Source organism: Rhodnius prolixus, unplaced genomic scaffold (assembly GCF_049639745.1).
Source record: "Rhodnius prolixus isolate KJV_2025 unplaced genomic scaffold, Rpr scaffold_10, whole genome shotgun sequence".
NCBI lineage: Eukaryota > Metazoa > Arthropoda > Insecta > Hemiptera > Reduviidae > Rhodnius > Rhodnius prolixus.
The window spans coordinates 5692147-5713645 of record NW_027411615.1 but is presented as its reverse complement, the minus strand read 5'-3'; the positions used below and the strand labels follow the sequence as shown (position 1 = coordinate 5713645).

Genomic DNA, 21499 nt, shown 5'->3' with positions numbered 1-21499 from the left:
TTTGGAGATTATTTGACAGCTTTTTTTGCTAGATTCAGGTGGCTAGTTGAACTTAGAAGAACCTCGGGGGTGGCCAGTAAATTTAAGTGACCTTAATCTACCACAACCTTTAGCAGCCTTTACAAAAAAATAATTATAATAATAAACAATTATTGAAGTATTCTAATCCACATCTTTGAGTGGAATTTCATTGTGACAAAGAAATCATTTTGTAACGTTAAAACTTCCTCAAATTTCTCTTGTTTTGACGTCACGCATTCCCATTCAGATCGATTTCTGAAGCCACATCCTTCTTGACCATAGCTTTTACTAAACAAAGTCTTATTACACGCTAGAAAACTCCTGTTGTTAACTGTGAGCTAGAGAAAGTGATGTAAGTCCTTGAAAGTTTCAGAAGGTCTACCACTACATACTTGATATCTAGAGATATTTCTTGATAAGTTGTGTTCAGATAATTTAGATTATGCTAGAATTGTACGATTTTTAAAATTCTTAGATAGATTTGACCGGATTTTTTTGAAAGGCAAATGCTTCCGAATTATAATTTGAATAAGATTAAATTTCTTGATGTTTCATTTCCTAACACTTGAGGAATTTTTTATTATAATTGGTTGGTAAAGACTCTCAATTGATGCATTCGTCTGCCACGGTAAAGCGCTTTTTTATAAAAGGGTAAATTTTATTCCGCAAGTTATTTTAAAGTATTTAGCTTAGGTATTTATTGTATATTTTAAAAATAAAAAGTTATAATAATCATTTATTTAAAAAACTACATTTATAAAACTTTACTAAGTATAGGATTAAGTGGAAGATTCTTTAGAAACATGATTCCGTGTTCACATACTGTAGTTTAAGGTCTGGTAACCTTGAAGGTGTACACAGACTGACCTTGAGGGCTACCTACTATAACTACTTAGTGTGGAACGGACTATACATGGAAGCATTAAAGGGCATTGGGCTGTTTTTAGACCAGGCGACTCTTGTTTTGTTCATTCTCCTTCGCGCTAGTCTCCTTTGGCGTGAGTAATTTCATTCTACAACTGGTTACAATATAATTAAAACTTATGGATTATTGTTATATAAATGTAATGTTTTGTGTTATCGTTACATACTCTACGGAAGTCTAACTTACTTTGTGGTAGATAGTTTAAAGATTGTCATTTATTTGATATGAGTTTATCTGGTAAAAACAAAAAATTGTAGAACAACGGAATAAAAAGAAAAAATACAACAGTTTGTTCAACTAGACGTGAAATTAATGTAAATATGATAATTTGGTGTTCATTCAGTCAGTAAATGGAAATGTTAATTCCTATCGCTTTTTTTTTTCAGCTGAAATATCACTTAGAATTTCAGCTAGAAACGTACAACTCTCAAGACATTCTATCAAATCAATTTCTCAAAGCAGGTTTACTTTGTAAATCAAGGTTATTTCTTTAAAATGTCATATTACATGATAATACCAGTTTTAAAAGAGGGTAAATGTCAAGTATGTATTATACTAAGCATTTCATTGAAAAATTGTTATCGAGTATTTCCGTCAGTGAAGCCAGCAGCTTTTCTCGTAAATCTTCGTTATTCCGTCGTAATCAGGATTTTTTAGTAAAGGAATTCAAGGGAACTTATTTATCAGAATGGTATTTATCGTGAGAAGTAACTCGAAAAAGTAAGTAATATTTCTGAAAGGAGATAGTCAGGAAATAGCTGTTTTACCCTCATTTCCGTGAACAGTTTTTTTAGAATTTAGTGAACTAGTTCTATTGCTTGAAAATTACTATCTAAATTTGGTCGTGATTTTTAGGCCATCCACTGGCAAAGCTGGGAAAGACTAAATAAATACTTCTTAGCAACTCTATGGAGGCTAAGTGGTGGCCCTTGTCTATACAAACTGGCATGATGCTCCCTCCTAGGGTCTTTTAGTTCGCAATCTGACACTGAAAAGCGAATTGACGCATTGTGATCAAAAGTTTTCATAACGGAAGTGACATATCTATTATTATTTTAAAGACTATTGACTTGTAAAGGACCTTTTTAAATGAACTGTCGTCTTCCATATAGTGTTCTCTCGTTAAAAATGTGGTTCCTAGGAAGACAAAAAATCGCAATAGCCGCTAGCTGGACTCCCCGATTCCCGTCCGTTTTAAATAATAATTAATTGAATTTTTCTTAAGGAAAAATATTGTATAGATTTAACTGAATTATTGTATTTTCTCTTTTTGCAGGAGTAAATAGACTAAACCAGCAATCCCTGCCGGTATTTCTGGCTAGCATAACTTACAATATCTTAATTCTATCTGTTCCCTGTGAAATATTTTCTCGCAGGAGTAAATAGACCAATCCAGCAATCCCTCTAAGTATTTCAGGCTAGCATAACTTATTTAATAATTCCAATTGCACTACCACTTAGCCCTTTCCTGGCCTTCGAAGCTATAAATTAACATGAATACCTCCAATGGACAATATTATTATTTTTATTATTATTTATTTATTATTACTGTGATAGATTGTGTTGGTGGTTATGTAAGACGGAAGTATTGTCAAAATAAAAAAAATCCTTAATAGGCTCCTAAAAACGTTTTTCATGTATAAACTCAATTGTCCGTAAAATCACAGTTTATCCTTTCAAAGTTAAATTTGCAAGAGAGAACATATTTATTAAATTAAACTAAAAGATATGATAACAGAGCTTTTAGCTTTAAAAGAGCAATCCATGCGCAAAAAAATAGTGGTTTTATTATATTATATATAAGATAAATTAAATTATTTAAATATAATTTTTTTCTGATATATATTATAACAAAATTAAGTATAAATAATAATAAATAAATAACAAAATTGATATCAATATATTCAGATGGCAATGATCTCATTTCTCTGCGGCTTTTAAAAGTAAATTGCATAAGATTCTTGCCACTTCTTTTATTGTTTTTATTTGAAAGGTTTGTGATTCTAGTTGGAACTCGTTTGTTGACTGTCATGATCAGGTTTTTTTTTTTTTTTATAAACAACAAGTTACCTTCCTTGTTGTTTTAAGTGAAGTTCACTATCACATTATTGCTTGATGTTTTCTTTTGTTTCTTAATTACTAACTTCTTTACTTCTTGGAAATATTTCTTCTTTAACTAATTCCTCGATGGTATTTCTTTATATTTTAACAGTCTTTAGCCATTTGTTGTTGTCTGAGGTGTCTAATGGATGTTCCTATTACCTATAAAATGTTATAAGTTATTTAAGGATACTGTAGAAGGACTTTTCTTCCCCAGCTTATTGTTATTTATAATTGTTTTATTTTTAATAACTTTTTTTTTAAATAAACTTTAAATTATTGCACCAAATAATTGGTTTATTATGAGAAAGAGCTTTTTTGGCCAGCCAAACTACTGACCTAATCAGCGTTTAATACAATTTCACCTTTGTGGTAACTTGCTGTTTACATTTATAAAAATCTCTTGAGCGAAAAAATGTAATAACAAAGCATTTGTTGTGAACCAAGAGACCACCATAAAATTCTTCTTCCCCTCTCGAAGTTACCTCTCCCCCCACCAATCCTAACCATACCACCAATGTTGTGCAGTAAGTGGTTTACATGTGTGTTTGTATTGTTTTATTGCCCTTGTGGTTTAAAAGTACAACCATTGTTGCATTTACCTATGTAAAGGGTTTGTTTATGCCAACTTAATTGGCAAGAATTTCCACACCATTGGTTTGGGGCGTTAATTGGTTTTCCTCCAGTATCGGGATGAAAGCTGGACTAAGAAACAGTGACCTTTTTCTTTGGATGAGACTTCTTTGTTTCCTGGAGAGTTCTTCCCGGTTGTTTAGGAGTATCTTGCTCTTTCTTTCACTTCATCCTTCTTAATGTACTTATATTGGTACTCAGGTAATTAAAACTCTTCTTTCTTCAGGATACTGTCCTTTAATTTTCTCTTTATATTTATTTGTTTCTACTCTACAATTCTACCCAATAGCATTTAAAATTTTATTAAAAATTTTGCAGTTAATTATTCGTGCACCACTAAGACAGAGAGTTATTAGTTATTTTTACATGCACAACTCATGCGAGATGCTTATTTAAAAGGCTTGTAAAACTCCATGCGTGCACATTATTAATATCCTAGTTGCTGATAAGACGATGTCGTCACGCATTCTTTGCCCTGTTTATAAAAACAGTCTATAAACTGTAACCTACTTTTATTTTTTTTTAAATGTTTGCCTTTTTTAAAGTTTGTAGATTGTTTACATCAGTCGAGTTATTTTTAGTGGCTAACGATTGATTATTTATTTTTTTATATATTACTTTTTTTCGGCAGGTTTTATTTAAGTGTTAGAGCAAGTGGAATACTAAGTGGGGGCTTGCAGTTTGCGTACGTGCAAGGATCCACGTGATCCAGACACAAAGAACGTAATGGGGTTTTTGTGAGAGAGGGGGAGCGAACAAAAATTTTTATATAGAGTGTAGCCGCCTAGTACTTTGTACATACACACACGCACGCGCGCGCGCACAAACACTAACATACACAGGGTGCGATATCGACTGGTTGTGGGCCTCATATATTTAGCCATGATAGTAGGAAGATTTTGGACGGAATATTTTAGCCATAGTAGTAGTACTAGCGCTTGTCCATAGTATTATTGTCGTAGTAATTGTAGATGAGTGGTAAAGGTTACGTGAGTGTATGGATGAGTGTGTTTGAGTGTATAAAATCTCCCCCCACCACCAACTTTTTTTTTTGGCCTACGTAAGCGTGGAAAGTGGAGGGGATAGGCTATGGTTGTGTGGTGACGCTGGTGCTAGGAAACTTCAGCAGAGGGCTCACAGTCAGCCAACGCCTTCAGAGCTGTTACACTGCCATTTTTTTCACCGCCTGTGTTCTTCCTAATTTTTTTTTTTTTAAATATTATTAAATTAAGTTTGGTTTTAAAGTGTTCATATAGTGTTTTAGTGGGTCAAGTTCGAATTTAATACGTGTGCATTTTTTTTATTTCATTTTTTATTTACGTATTTAAAATTTATTTAATTAGATAAATAGTTATTAAAGTAATCTGGATTGTGGATGTTTTTTCCAAAATTCATTTAAAGGTAAGCAATTTATATCAATTATTTGAGAAAGTGTTCTGCAGGTTTTATTATTTTTGTGTAAAATCACTGAAAGCTTATGTCTCATTGAATGGTTTCCATTTAAACTGCTACTATTTTAAAGTTAAAGAGTTATTTAACATTTCATTAATAATTTCCCTGAATTTTTAAATTAGATATTTACTGCACATCATAAATAAACGAGGAGTGGAAAAAAATATTAAAAGTAATTTATAATTTTTTGGATAGCACCTGTCCTTTTAAAAGTAGTTTTTGGTGAAGGAAAAAGGGTCCTTTTGTTAAACTGAAAACCCCAGGTAGCTTAAAAGAGGCCCTAAGGGGCTTAGCCCCCCTCTCAATTCCTTTCTCTCTTACTTTTTTTCCCTTTCTCAACTACTTTTTCTTCTATCCACATGTACGTACGATAATTTGGTGCTTTTTCATTTTTATGCTATTTTTTCTTGTTTCTAAAAATTAACTTTTCCATGTTTAATATAGATTTAATTGGTTAAATCCCTTTAAAAACGGTGTTAATTGAAATAGGCTATTTTGTTTTTAAAAATTGCTTGAATTTGGCTTTTGAAGTTAAAATTATCGCGTTTAATGGTCGAAATTGAAAAAAAAAAAAAAACTTATAATCGAAGTAAATAAAGACAAAGGCAAACGACCTCGAATGTATATATAAACAAAGATAGGATATTCCTCCCTACCCCTCCTGGGGCACCAGACTTCTCCACCCACGGGGCCCCCCTTTTTGTTTTGTTGTTGCGTTGTTTAAATGGCGCTGGGGGGGGGCGGGTGTGGAGGGTGGCCTGGCAATCGAAAATCAATATTATATGTTGGCTGCCACTGTCTGGTTTCTGTATGTGTGATGGTGTAGTTTTGAAAGGGCTTTTGCTTTGGAAATGCAAGGAAGAAGACCCTTTTACTCCTGTGTTCTGCTTTGCACAAGCGTCCCAGGCCCTTCTTAGCGCTTCACACTAATACTCTACTGCTTCGGCCGCACTAGGATAGTTTCCCTTTTTGTATGGCCCCTTCTCTTCATCCAGTAAGGACTGCATGTCAATATTTCTCTAGGATTTTCTTTTATTGCTCTAATCATCCTTTCGTGTCATGATTTTTTAATTTCCATTTTTAAGCGAACACTGTGACCAGAGTTGTGCAGTTTAAAAGCCTTGCGTGTTTCATGTCTCCCACTTTGTCCATTTTAAATAATTCATTTACCTTTCCGTATCCTTTTAAGCATAATTTATGTGAAATAATAGTTTTTTTTTTATTATTATTAATAATGTAATTGTATTCCTGTTAAAATGTTTCTCTTTTTTACAAACTATATTAGGGGCCTATTTTTGCCTTTGTTTTCTTCATTTATTTATCAAAAACTTCCGCCCAATTGTTTCCGCCTTGTTTTAAAAAATGTTCAGTTAAAAGTTAAATTTATTTTGTTACAATTAAAGTAGGTTTAAAGAAAATGCTGTCAAGTAATTATTGCAATTGAGTTGTAACTAAGAAACTCTACTTTAAATCCTCCATTACAGAACTGAAATTATAAGGCTCTTATTTTTTTGAAAAATAGCACTTAAGGGGGGCAAAAACCTTTAAATCCCCTTCCTAATGTTAAAGTTGTCAGGTTTTTTTTTAAAATTCAGTTATCACTGATAATTTCCCAGAATTCTATTCACGCAGATACCCTAAATGATAGACAAAGATAAGAAAGATAAATTTTGTTAAAATGACATCATTTTGAATCTTCTTTTTTTCTATTTATTTCTTATCGTTTATTTAAAATTTTTTTTTTATCAGTCTATGGTTGTTTATTCTTGTAACAAGGCGTTTTAATGGACTTCAATGATAATGAGTTTGATGTTATTGTTGGTTTTTTAATTCTTAGTTTCCTTGATTTCTGAGACACTTTTTTTTTGTTCATTCTTTTAAAATTTGTTCTGTTGAATTTTTGACAAACTTCTTCGAGACATTCTTTGCTCTCTAACTGAAAAAGACTTCATTCTGCTGATACAGCTGAGATTATCTTAGCGATAGTGTAGTGGACATAAGAGACCATCTTTTTATCTGGTAATTTAGGCTGTATAGTCTTGTGTCGAGTGTACACTTGTCCTAGATTAGCTATTCTAGGGCTCTTCTACTTCTATCAGGTCTTGCACATCAAGCCAGCTGATAGAGTGGCCATCTCCTTCTTGTAAAACGATCTCTTGTGCTTTCTTGGAGGACCGGTACACCCTTTAAGGGTGGATGCAGTTCTTAAATATACTCGGGTACAATTGTTGGAAAAGAATTAAGTGGGAATAATGTGCAGATTCGTAGTTCTTTAAGAATAACTTTTTGACTGAAATTTGAGAATGAAATTTAAAGAAATTTGAGTTTCAATTTCATACTAAACTTGATATGAAATAAAGAAAATAAAGAAAACCAGAAAAATAACATACTCCTAGTTAATTATAGTGTTAATGTCTTGAAAAATAATTTAAAGGCTTCCTTAGCAACCTTTAATCTTATCTAAGTGCCATTTTCTTGTTTAAATACCGTATTACGTTACAGTTAAGTAGAACAGTAATTGTATTTCTTAACTATAACAATGCCTGCTTTATCAGCAAGTTATACTTCTAGAAAGAAAAAGCTTCAGTAAGTTTCCTAGAAAACTATTGTGTACTTTCTCATATAATTGTATGAGAAACAATTGTAATCGTTTTGATCTTGGATTTTTGCTCGGGAAATGCACGTTTTGTGTCTCTGTCAGTTTGTGTGTCCACTGTAGCTTAAATTAGGAAATTGATTTCAATATAATATTTCAGGAAACCACCTGGAGATGAGGCCCATATAATTTTGGTCAAAATAGGTCATTCAACCTCAATTCTACCACTTTATTGAATCTATTTTTTCTTTTTTTAGCCAATTTTTCGAAAATATTCGCGTAAATTATTATTTATTTTTTTATTTTTATCTTGAACAAATTCTAATTTCAGGAAGCCACCTTTGTGTTCAAATCAGACTTTTTTTTTTACTGTATCATTTTGTAGAATCCCTACAATTACTAGTGGCCATTAAGCGTCGTATTTTATTTATTCATAATCAAAATGAATAAATAAAATGTTTAGGCGAAAGTGTATTGTCAAGATAGTAGTATATAAATAACTGGTGGACAGACAGACTGGCGTTGAGAGTATGCAGTTAGTATAACGGTGCCTAGATTTAGTTGTGTATATGGATGTAGCCTGTGCGTATGCGCGTTTAGTATACATACATACTGGACATAGGAGTATAAATTAAATGACTTTGAACGGTGACAATTGTACGTACGTGTTGTATAGGTTTGTGTTTAGAAACGTTTTCAGGATGAATAGTGCAATAGTTTGTGTTTCTAGGGCCTATTAGTGTATAGATAAGTTCGTCTTGACAACCTAAGGTAGTAGCCATTAGTAAGAACTATTTCCTGTTGGTGAAAAAAGTCTAAGTAACTGGAAATCTTATAAAATTAGTGTAATGAAAAGTGTCGCTGAAAAACTTTATAAGTTTACTTTGATTCAATAACGAAAAGGGAGAAAGATTTTTGCCAATTTCAGTCATAATTTTTAGCCATAATTACGACGTAGGGGCTAAAAGCTTGGCAAAAAATTATTAAAATGGTCTAATATTGGCTATAATCTTTCTTCCTTCCTCAAAATATGACGTGAGACAAACGTAACTGAAATTGTAGCTTTCTATTGGTTTATACAAATATTATTGATAGAAATAGAAAAGAAATTTATTATTCTGGGACAATTGTCCCCTAAGAATAAATACAGGAACAAATAGAGGCCTTAATAGTTTGGCCTGTGATTAAACAGAAAATAAATAAATAAATAAGTATTTACAAAAAGTGAAAATAAAAATAACAGCAGCAATTAAGGAAATAAATTAAAACAATTAGAATTTCGGAGGAAGCTGGATAGAAAGGAGATAACTGAATAGATAGACCTTCTTCTTAATTTTAACACCTTATAATACTAAACTGGACCCTTTAGTCAGGTGGCTTCGGTGTGACGTATATAGCTCCATATTTTTCACTATAAGTTGTCCTACGATACATATTTGTGTGTAGTATGGACAATTATAAGAATTTTTCTCAAGATAATCGACTATTAATGTGATCCCAGGTCGTTATTTTGACTAAAATATACTAAATATAATCCTAAAATATTATATAAAATAAAATATAAGTATATAGAGTCTGTGATGGAAATACTCTCAACGAAATATTATAATTCATATTGTGAATAAGTCGAGTATATAAAAACAATCACAAAGTTATTATTTTTTTCAATAAATAAATGCTTAACTATTACTAATTATGTACGCAATAGTAAATTATTAGATAGTAAATAGCATTTAAAAACTAACTGTAAGTTATTTCCGTTTAAATTGCTATTAAATGTAAAAAAAACTAAGGAAAATTCCATGATTATAAGTTACGCAGTTGTTAGTATTATAGTTTTTATTTTCTATTTTGAAGTGCATTACTATAATTATATAAAAGGTAATAGATACAGTTGCGATTGCCAGGGGCTTGGCCTTGGATTTTTATCGAGTGGTATTCAAAAACATTTATTCCAAATTTGGGCATAAAAGTGCCACTTAAACTTAATCATAATTTTATTAACGTTTAAAATAATCTAAAACTGTAAAAAATTTCCATGAATTAAACAAAAAATAAATAGTACAAAAAATTAAAAATATATAAAACTGGATATATAATTTTAAATTTTTACTAGATTTCTATTGGCTAACAACATCTTGTTGCATTCAGTGAGACACTCTAGTTCATTGAGAACGGATGTAGGTCTTGGAGGCATTGGCCCAGAGAGACAGGTGTGTAGCGTTCTCAACAAGCAGGTGTTTTAAATGAAAGAAAATATAATATAATAGCAAAATATAGAGTAAAGTAATTTCCGGTTTAGCGAGTTTGCATAAATTGTTACTTGAGGGGGTCTTTAGTGCAGAATAAAACTATATTTAATTTAATTAGGTTTTTCTTTTTTCTTTTTGGTAATTACTTTAAAGAAAATCGATTTAAGAATCTATCACTTGATGGAACTTTAAAGTGAAAATGAACTAGTTTGTCCTTGCAGAATCATAGCCGAGATTTCTTCCCCCCAACCCGCGCAAAAAAACCAAAAAATGGCGAACTATAAACTGTGCTTACTACACAGTTAACACAGAGAAGAAAGAGCCTGCAAAGTCATTGATGTGCAAAATTGTTTGGATTTAGTGAACCCAAAGGCAAACTTCTACGAGTACAATCTTACATACTGTCAAAATATGTTAAAAGGTGCCACATTAGGTTAAGGTAAATATATTTTTGAATCAAGTGGTAACTGACACAGTATAGCTACCAATAATGTAATTAGAAATAATTCTAAGCTATGATATTCGGCGAGCGTAGGCCGCAATACAACATCTTACAAGCGCCACCCAATCTTTACCTATTCAAGTTTACCTTATGTGATCATTATCGGACCTATAGGAACACGTTTTCTTGTCAAAACAAACGTAATTTCTCATAAGAAGATAAAAGGAATCCTGGAAAATGATATACCGTTTGAAAGCCCATTAAACAAGGAAACTTTTATAAAAAGTGCCAGCACCTAGGTCTGAAAATTATCACATAAGAGCCTAATGAGTTTTCTTAAAAATTTCGATTACTTTTATTTTTCCAGCATCCGGAGGAAGATTGAGGCTGTTTGGAGAATAACTTATGCTTCGAAATGATATCAATTTTTAGAAAATTTATCTGTCTTTCTAACCGTGTCATCAGAATCGAATTCGGACTAAAACTTTCTGAGTAATAACATTTTTATTGGAAAAAAAGTAATGATTTTAGAAAAAAAAACTTAAAATTGACGTCACTCAAGAATAGTGGAAAATATGAAGTTGGCCAATACGTCATTGAACTCCACTTTAGATGTACTACACACAGTAGGCCTATGGACAATACTTACACCCTGTATATTGTGATGTCACATACTTTCCAAAAAAAACTGACAAATTATATTAATCGTGAAAAAAATCGCTAAAATAAATTGTAGAAATCGTTATCTTTTTATTATAAAAGAATTGCCGTTCAACTAATTACACCGCAGCGAGAGAGAAGGTTCGGAGGCTGTAATATGATTGACTGTCCCTCGCCGTGGTTGGCTGACCTCGTTAGTTGTTACGTTCAAGTTCAGGGTTGATTTTGGTGTGACTTTTTTTTCAATCATATTGGAATTAGGCTATTTCCTTTATATTAACCTTGTTTTTTTTTTAACTCCGACCTTTTATTAAGGAAGGCTATTAGCCTTTAGGTTATTAACCTTTCTTTTTGTTTAATTTTTTTTTTACTAATATATAGCCTTTATCCTAGATAATAATGGAAGATATTTATTCTAGGACTTGTTTTTCCCATTACATCTGTTCAAATTAATAAATTGCATTTCTTTACTTAAAAAAAGAGTCCATATATGCAACCAACTGAGTCATGCAGACATAAACAAAAATTCTTATCTATAATAAAGAGCCACATTTCCTGAGAGACGGGAACATTAGTGGAAGTCGAACAGTCTCTATGCCAAACTGATCAATCTAGCTCAGATAAAATAAAAAATATTATTATCCCAGCACTGTAGACCACATTTAATTTCAAAAAGAAGTTTTTTGTTGGCAATTTTTGGGTGGACACCTGCAGGAAATTTCCCAAAATATGGTAAATTTTATCAGTAAAAGCGATAGTAATGATCGTTAACTAAATGTTTTTTTGTAAAAAGATACGAGTGTTTGGTATATTAAATCTATTCAGGTGGCATTATTGAGTTGGCAGGTCCGACAGAGTGGCTTATTCGCTGACATCCTGCCAACTCACTGTTGAGATTTATTTATAGAAGCGAGCTGCCATCGAAAGGGGGGGAAAAAATAATTATAAATATATAGACACAAACCTGCCATCGCCACGTGGGGTGTGCCAATGACATCACGTGCTTTTAACTCGTGCCCACCAATCAGATGTATCTATTTTTACTTTATTAATACTATTTATTATTGTTCTTCATCACGTTTTTATGGCCAATAAAAGTTGTTGTCTTGACATTAATTTTATTTGTAGTTTGTTGTAAATCATAAATTTTATAAATCATTTACTATTTAAAACTACTGACGATTTATTTTAAAAAGATAATATTAGTCATACATTATTCGTGGCTTTTAAATTATCTATCCAAAATCTGTACCACCACCTGTTCACACGAGTGTGGAATAATAATTTTCTTTTTAAAAATTGTGACAGATGAAATTCAATCATAGAATTCTGAGCAAACCAAAAGAGTTCTAATGATTTAAAAATGGTTTTTTGACGTTAATTTCTATAAATCTATTTGGAGAAAAAATTGTGATGGGTATTCTAACAGTTTTGGGTTAAAATCAAGACAGCAGCTGTACCAGTTTCAATCTTTCTCACTTCCGCCATTTTTTATTAAAAAGTATTAAATAAGGAAAAAAGCTAGAGGTAAAAGTATAATTTAGAGATGTACTGTTGGCAGTACTGTGGTTACGTTTGTTTCCTATTATTCGTTACTCTTTACTCTTTACTAGTTTCATTAAACGTTTAAAAACGTTGCAAATTCTGTCCAGTATATTTTGGCTATGCAATCGATAGAGATAATTTTGCGTATGAAATCGATCTGTTGGTTGTTATTACAAGATTCTGTAGTTGTGCTTTTAGTTTCTATAGTCCTTTGCCTTTGTTATTGTTGCCATTTTAGATCAATAGCTAGATGTAACCTCAAACAATGTTTAACCTGCACATGTTGTTGTAAACGATCGTATCCGCAGCAGAGCCAATAAAAATGGAGTACAGAACCTTGTTAAAACGTAAGTTTTTTTTTTTTTCAATTTCTACAAAACTAACGAATACTAAAAATAAAAATTTATTGTGGCAAGACTGTTTCTTAGTCCAATTCTTCTAAAGGTTTCCTTTAAATTTGGATTTTGTTTTACCTAGCTGTTTTCTAAAAATCTTAAATTTGTAAAAAAAGATTCAGTTGTGTGTTAAATTCTGCTTAAAGATTTTCAGCAAACTATTTTTAGAAATTATGGGAATTTTCAAGCGAAATATATGAAGTTTAAGCTTAAATTTGATTTGTTTTAAATTTTACGAGTGTTCGTTTAAAGTAGACCCATTTTTCTGGACCATTTGTCCACTTTTTTTGGTTCTCAGAGGATGTTTCCGAAGGACAACACAGTGTTGTAAATTTTAAATGATAGCTTTCTTAATAATAGTGGGATAAAAGGAAGTGAAAATAAGAAAAAGTAATTCAGGAAACAAATCATATTGAATTTCGAAAATTTGAGAGTGAAATTAAAGTAAGATTTACTTAATACGATAGTTAAGAAAGGGAAAATCAAGATAATTACAAATGTCGGTTCAGGTATTTAAGAATCGAAGTTGATTAAGACGTTAACATTATAACCTGCTCCTACTGGGTTACTAAGTTATAAACGGTGTTGCTGAACGGGACAGCTGGCGGTCGGTCGGACGTGTCTGATGGAGTACACGTAGAAAGACCGCTGCCAGCTGTCAACAGTGCAAGTAGCGTTGCACATTAGAGAGTAAGGGGACTTCCAGGCTCTTCTGGAATCTACTCTTAGCAATATATATGGTTGTGGCCAATATCTGTACATTCTGTACAGACCTGAGTATTAGTTACACAGCCAAGTACTTTGTAGTCGTTTCCTGCCCGTTGCCATCATCATCATCATCGTATCTTAATAATTATATACCCGCATATACTGCCAGCTAATATAACCCAACTGCTTTGTGAATTCTAAAAAGTAGAACTACAATATTCAGTTTTATTAAATGTTGGTTATATGTACTATCAGTTGGCAGTCCTTCTCTTTGTTTGCCATATTGAAGTGCTGCGATTCAATTTTTGTTTTTTGGGGGCGAAAATCTAGGTTATGAAAATCGATTAGTAAGAAAACAAAATTTTTAATCAAGATGCTCATGAATTCGTGAATAAATTGTCTTAAACTGAGTTCAGATAAAACATGCTTAAGTTAGTAAAAAGAAGAATTAAGTTTAAAAACTTTTTTATCCTTTTAAACAACATCCGCAATTTTTTACAAGCTCACCAGTATCCATTTTTCGCCCCTTTAAGCCTAAATCTTTGTCCCATACTCCCAGTGTACACTGATTCATTCACGCCTACCTAAAGAGAATTTAGCATAAATCCATAAACTGTTTCTTGAACACTGCTATATTTCCATTCACTGACCTTGCTTTGCTGTGAAACGAACGTATATCTCTGGCCAAGTAGAAAGTTCTCATACCTAAAAGTAGTTTCATTACATTATTAGTCTATTTTGTTTCATTTTTGTGATCATATTAAGTTAATTTTGCAAACCGGAAGTGCTCTCTTCAGTAAAAATGAATTCTTTTAATAGTTTTTTTTTGAAATTTTCTCAAAAACGACTGCACTTTTTGTTTACATTTACTTCTTCTTCTTTGTCTAATGCTCTTATGCCTTCCAGCGTCGAGCTTTAGGCCCTTAACCAACGGATGTACTCTTCCCTGTTGTTTGCCAATTTTTGGATAGAAGACCTAGTCTGACCTCGCTTTTGTGCCAATCGCCCGATGTAATCCAAATAGCCCAATCTTGGTCTGCTTCTTGGTCTACGGCCTTCTGATTTGGCCTCCATCAAGCACCTAATCTTCTCCTCTTCTCTTCTCCTGCAGACGTGGTCAAACCACGTTTACATTTACATGAGGGAATATAGTCAATTACTTGAGATCTAGCAATTAAATTTTCGACAAATTTTACGGAACAATTTCTATTTTTCTCGTAAACTTCTTCAGTGGTTTTTCTCGAAACTCGGTGTATTTCCTGCCGAACGTAGATCTATATCTTTTATTTGATACATCTTATCCAAAAAAAAAATCCCGAAAAAATAGAAAAGCAAAAGTTAAAACGTGGTTCTGGGAGAGGGCTTCCCCTCAAAGTTCTCCCCCTAAAAAAGCCGTTTTAGTATATTGAGTGGTTCTTAAGATTATATAATAGTTAGAAAAAAAAGAAGTTCTACTAACATTTCGAGTTTAAAAAGGATATCCGACTACATAAAGGGCGACCCGTTCAGATAGGAATTTGGGATATTTTTAATTTCCCTCAGGTTCTATTTTCCCCTCATTTTAAAATACGTTTTTTCACATTCTAATATTTAGGCCACTTTAAACTGAAAATATTTCCTAAAGAGAACTTACTGAACATTATAATTGTGAAAATAATAATAATTTTTAAACGAAGCAAATAACAAATATTATTAGTTCTATTAACATTACAGTGCAGTATTTATACAATATATTTCAGCCTTGACACGGTTTTATAAAATGCATTTTGAAAGGTGCATATTTACACACACTGCTAGTAAAAAAAAAGAACAGTTGTCACTATTTCTGTTAATTCATTCTTTTACATGTTTTTCATTTCAGCTTTCTATTGGTTCTCATTGAATGTGTATACTATTTGAGTGACCCAGATTTCGATCTAGTTTACTAATTATGATCATATTTTTATTTTATGTAGTAAATATATTCTGGTATAGGTTTCAAAATTGGATTTTCACCGGAAAGATTATAATTAGGTATTTCCGTTCCTGAATAGTAATACGCCAGATAATCTTTTCCTGTTTCATTAAAAGACTTGTCAATTGCTTTTTGCCGCCTGATAAATTTTACCGAATTTTTTTTTTCATGATATTTAAATTTTTAGTTTTCTGGTTTTCGTTTTAAAAATGGGGCATGAATAAATTTTCAGATCATTCTCTCACACACATTAAAAATGAATGATGTTATCGGCATTGAGGTAATTTAGCGCGAATCCTGTGGTTAACGGTTTCCGTTGATATTTATACTAAAAATGTTAATACCCGCATCTTAAACAAAGTTTAGAATCTAAAGGTTTGATAAACTAAAAGTAATAATCAACACGTTCAATATAAAATTCATTCAAAAATATTACAAATTTGAATTAAATTTAAATAGGCAAGTTATAGGTTATAGATTTAAGAAATAGTATAAAATTTGTGTGTAATATTCACAATTTATACAGACTTTGTCTTGCAACAATTAATGAATCCCATCGTTTGGTGAAATGGACTTTTTCTTTTCATTCCAGTTATGCGTCTATGTAAACTGTATAAATTAGAGATTCGAAACAAACCGGAATTAAGCTATTAGCTTAATAAACCCATCTTGCCTAGGGGCAAGTATCGGTACTATCAGCAACTGTGATCAGAAATGTTTTTATAAGAGTTCCAACCACCTTATACAGGAAGTGCAAACAATATAACCCAAATTCCAGAAATGGTCCAGAAGAGTTGGATGTTGACTTCTCTAGTTCGTTCATTGATGGTTTCCTGTGAAGTTTTTGATTTTAGTTTCATGATAGTTAAACTAAAACTGGCTTGTGCATAGTTAAAACTTAATCTATATCATGGCGACTGCCTCTGAAGGCTATTAAAGTATTTGTATATTGTTCGAGCGTTGAGATTGAGAACTTACGAGATCCCGGAAGATGTATCTAGATCAACGGTTCCCAATCTTTTTTCATTAGTGTACCGCTTTACATGATTGATTCCTTAGTGTGTACCACCAACATATATATATATATATATATATATATAAATAATCGTATTCTTGATTTTACGTATTGTAACTTTAAATTAACAGCAAAACAATCTGAATATAATGTGTCTTGTAAAGAACATATACATATGATATGTTCCTATTAAAAAGATCATTTATGAATAGGTAAACATTTCCAACCAATAACAATTGCAGGGGTCGTAAATTGAAACAGCAAAGCGTTAATAAAGGAGAAGTAAATTATATGCGGGCCATGTCTAATATTAGTCAAAACTAAGGCAACATTTTTTTCGAATTTTTACATTTTCAAGAAATCATTTTAATAATTTTTGATATACAAATATATTTACTTTTAAAAAAAATACTGCAGTAATCGAATGAGACCTTAATTCTTGTCAATTTATATGTTATTCAGTTTTATTATAATAATTTTGTAATTAAGTTGTAGGAATCATTTATTATGTAATTTTTTTCTCATTAATAATATATCTGTATAATTTTTATATCTTCCGCCATAATAACTTTTTTTTGCGTACCCCTAAACAATCTTTCGCGTATCCCAGGTTGGGAACCGCTGCTCTAGGTTATTTGCTTCCTGCTATATTTACTTATTCATATTCTGAAGACTAAAAGAATAGCCAAATCAAAATATTTTTATGCATTGAAAACAAAAACAAACAAGAAATTTAAAGAAACCATTAATTTGTAGCTGAGTTGAAAAGATTTGTTTTTTTCTTCTTAAATTGATTTTAGTTTAAGATAGAATATCTTTCTTTCTTTCCATGTCTCGGCCAGTACACTTCAAACGGTAGAAGAAGCAGAAGAAATAGAAATGTTGTTAAACTTGTTTTGTTTTTATAGAAAAACTTAACGCTAATGTTTGAGTGTGTCGTTGCGCATGGGGGATTCTTTTGTTTAGATATATATATATATATGTGGGCCGCCATGGAGCCTGGGCCAGCGGTCTTGATCTCCCCAATTAAGGTATAACTGGTCCAGCGCTACAGCATCCTTACACAACTTTCTTTATGAGTATAGGCTTTTTTTTTTTTTTCTTCGTCTTAGTTTCAGTTTGAACCTCAGGTCTGTGGCCATTGTCCTCATCACAGTCTTGTGTTTTATATTTAATCGATCTACTCAAAACAGAATTGAAAACAATCCTATTTATAACGTATACTATTATGTTTCTCCGCAGGATGTAGTTTTTTCCTCAAGTTATGTATTTTTGCTTATTATTTTCTCATTTTCCTGTATTCGGTAAAAATTGTTAATACAAAAATCTATGGCAAAGTGAGAAGTATTTTACTCTGTTATACAGCGTTCAGCCAGTGTAGCCAAATGATTGTTTTTATTGGTAATTCTGGTTTGTGGCTTTGTTTCCTGAACACAAAGTAAACTTGTGTTTGTTTTCTTGTACTGGATAGACTAGAATATTGTGATGTCTTAAAATTCTTTGTCATGGACAATTTAACATCCACACAAATGCAATTTTTATTTCTTATTTAAATTTCAATGAAAAGAAAGAAATGCTTTTTACTGTTTAATTGATAAGAAAATTAAAAGCAATCTGTTATTATATTTTAGAATAGAATAGAATAGAAATTTATTATTCTGGGACAATTGTCCCCTAAGAATAAATACAGGTACAAATAGAGGCCTTAATAGTTTGGCCTGTGATTAAACAGAAAATAAATAAATAAATAAGTATTTACAAAAAGTGAAAATAAAAATAACAGCAGAAATTAGGGAAGGGATTAGCTATGAGGTTAGCATACTGGACTCCCACGCGGAGGTCCCGGGTTCGAATCCAGCAGCTGACCCTTAGATTTTCTCTTCCTAGGAGCTTCTTACAGCTCACTGTCCGGTGATGGACAGTGTTGTCTGTAACGAGAGAACACTGCCCGGAGGCCGGCAGTGCACTGGAAAAAGCTCCGGGCGCCAATAACCTCAGCTGTTGATGCGCAAAAAAAAAAAAAAACAGCAGAAATTAAGGAAATAAATTAAAACAATTAGAATTTCGGAGGAAGCTGAATAGAAAGGAGATAACTGAATAGAAGGGATTTAAAGATAGATAAGGTAGGAGCATGGCCGACAGATGATGGCAAGGAGTTCCAGAGAGAGGTAGCACGTATTAGGAAGGATTTGTCAGAGGATGAGGTACGGTGAGAGGGAATATAGAGATCGGATGAGCGAGATCTGGTATTACGGGAATGTATCGAGGATTTAAACTTAAGGAGTTGGAAAATATCGGGAGGCCTTTGAGACTGGATGACTTGAAAAAGGAAAGAAGCCAAAAAATACTCGCGGCTTTTAGGAAGGAAAAAGCCACTTCAACCCATCGTAGCAGTGCGAAATGCTAGAGTCTCTGGACATGCTGAAAATAAATATTTTAAACAACATCTAGCCCCTAGAACTTTTATCTTGTCCAAGTGGATTACAATAAAAAATATAAATGGGCAATTCTAAAAGTGTTGTCTAAGATAATGCAGTCCTAGATAATATTATTGATTTTGTCTGTCTGATTTCCGACCATTCTCGAGTTTTTAATCCATCATCAAAGTTTGATTCATCCTTACAATTAAACCATTAATTCTGATGATTTACCAGTCTGAAATTGGTAACAATTTCTCCTTCGTCTTAATGTTTGTACAATGTGGAGGCTCGTCTATATGTTTATCTTAAGGTTAGGTTAGTGCTGATCATTGAAAGTGATCACAAATCGCTTCTCTATTGATATATAGGGGAGGCTTTGGTTGTGCTAGAAAGAGACAGAGAATAGTGTGGGTGGGGATATAGGTGTATTATATAAATACAACAGAAAGGTCTTTACAGTACTGTAGAGTGTTGTACACCTGGTGCCCTTACCAAACAACAGAGATCCTACAAGTCTCATTCTACACCGAACTTTGTAGTTCTACACTGTACAGTATACTGGTTGCTTTACCATACTACTACTAACCTTCTCACAACTTAAAGCACATACTGTTGCTTTTACTTGCTTTATAGATGGCTTTGTCCCCACACCCTTTATTATTTGAAACTAGTAGTATATGTTCCCTTCTTCATGGGAACATTCGAGGTCCTCATACATACGCACTGATTGTATACGCACTTAAATACTCAAATAGGTACAGAGTGTACCTGTTGTCGGTCGGTCGCCCAGCTGTTGTTGGAAAATATGGCATGAATTTTTGTGACGGGAGATTTCTTTTAAAATATTCCGTATTTATTTTTATTTAAGCTTTCTTACCTACTTTTGGCAGTTCTCAAGCTTTTCTTACCTGCCATCTTTTATTTATAAAACTCTTTCAGAGTTTCTTCTTAGTTTAAACTATTTCCAAGATGTGTATTCCATGAACGGCATTATAAACTTACTCGTAGCTATGACGTAATAAATATTAGTTTTGCATACATTCTGCACTATTACATCCCCTTACTCTTCATAAGAGTAATTATTTTGGACAGTGTCAATGTGTAATCTTAAATTTATAGACCGTTAAGATCAAATATCAAAAGATATTAAATACAGAGTCGTCATCTTTTGGACCATCTTGAGGCCAGGCCGTACAGGCTGTCAAGTCCTAAGTTAGCTAAAATAATTATATAATTCTTGTCGTGTGTGTTCCGACATTCTGAGATGTACAGTGCAATGAGGTAGCTGATCTCTTAGCTCAGTGGTTCCCAAAGTGGTCCCTGCGGACCCCCAGGGGTCCCCGGTATCATTCAGGGGGTCCGTGGAAAATTAAAATTGATTTGGGTGTCCCTGAACAACGTCAGGGGGTCCGCACAAGGTTCACTATAAAATAATAAAACTATGATTCATTTTTATTATTATGGAAATTAGAGACTAACAAGGTGACCAATTAAATTTAATCAAAACTACAAGCGTAATATCTGCGTTTGTTGCAAAACATTTTCTGTAAAAACAAAACTTGGGAAGAGGAGAATGTTCTCAGTTTCCAAATCTTTCGAAATTGTAAAATAGAGATGAAGATTTGCTTGCTCACTGTCACATTTAAAGGCTCTTCATGCAGACCTGAACCAAAGATTACTCGTGGGGATTTGCGGTTTGCTACTCACAAACATTGAGCCGGATATAAATACACCCATAACATCTCATCACGTTCATCCAAATTATTAATTTTTTTTAAATTTTATTTTAAACAAAAGTTATAATTTCCATAAATACTGTTCGGTCGCGATCGGAGACGTTCGGCCAGTTCGGCTGGCTATGACTTCGCGCTGGTCGGCTCATCGCCCGCGCGCGTACTGACGTTCGCCTCCGCTGGTTGGACTTTCAGCTTTGTATATATTTTAACTTATTTTCGATATTATTCTATGCCATTCTCACGCTGCCCAACTACCCCCCCTCTACCTTCTCTTAGACCGTAGGGTCACCTCCTTATCTATTGAGAGAGTCCGCTACTGACCAGCGTCCTGTACGGTGCTTGGTCTGCTGTATGTGCCTTTGAGCCTGCTGGTTTTACTGTGCTTCTTACCGCTTCTCTACGCTGCTACGCTTCGCTTCCGCCTTGGTGGTATACACGTACCAGCACTCGATTGACATCCAGGGACATCACCCCAATAATTCTATGCTTCGCGGGCCACTCCGTGGACCCGCTTCCGGTGCAAGGTTCGTCCTCTCCTTACGCCTTTCCTGAGATTTCCCTCTTCATCCACGCTACGCTTAACCCTCAGACAAGTATATACAGTTACTATTTCCGCTTTCCTTAGAGACGCTTATACCTCTACCA

General features: G+C 32.9%; 1 protein-coding gene across 4 annotated transcripts in view; it reads left to right on the top strand.

The window, feature by feature from the left end:
- Nucleotides 1–21499, top strand: part of Utx (Utx histone demethylase) — a 114341-nt gene that overhangs the window by 29896 nt on the left and 62946 nt on the right. The window contains exon 1 of one of the 4 annotated variants that reach the window (XM_074133819.1): nucleotides 4363–5080. The exons of the other annotated variants lie outside the window; for them this stretch is intronic. The gene's annotated coding sequence lies outside the window, so the exon portion shown is untranslated. Of the gene's footprint in view, nucleotides 1–4362; nucleotides 5081–21499 lie in introns of those variants that run through there. 4 annotated transcript variants of the gene reach the window in all.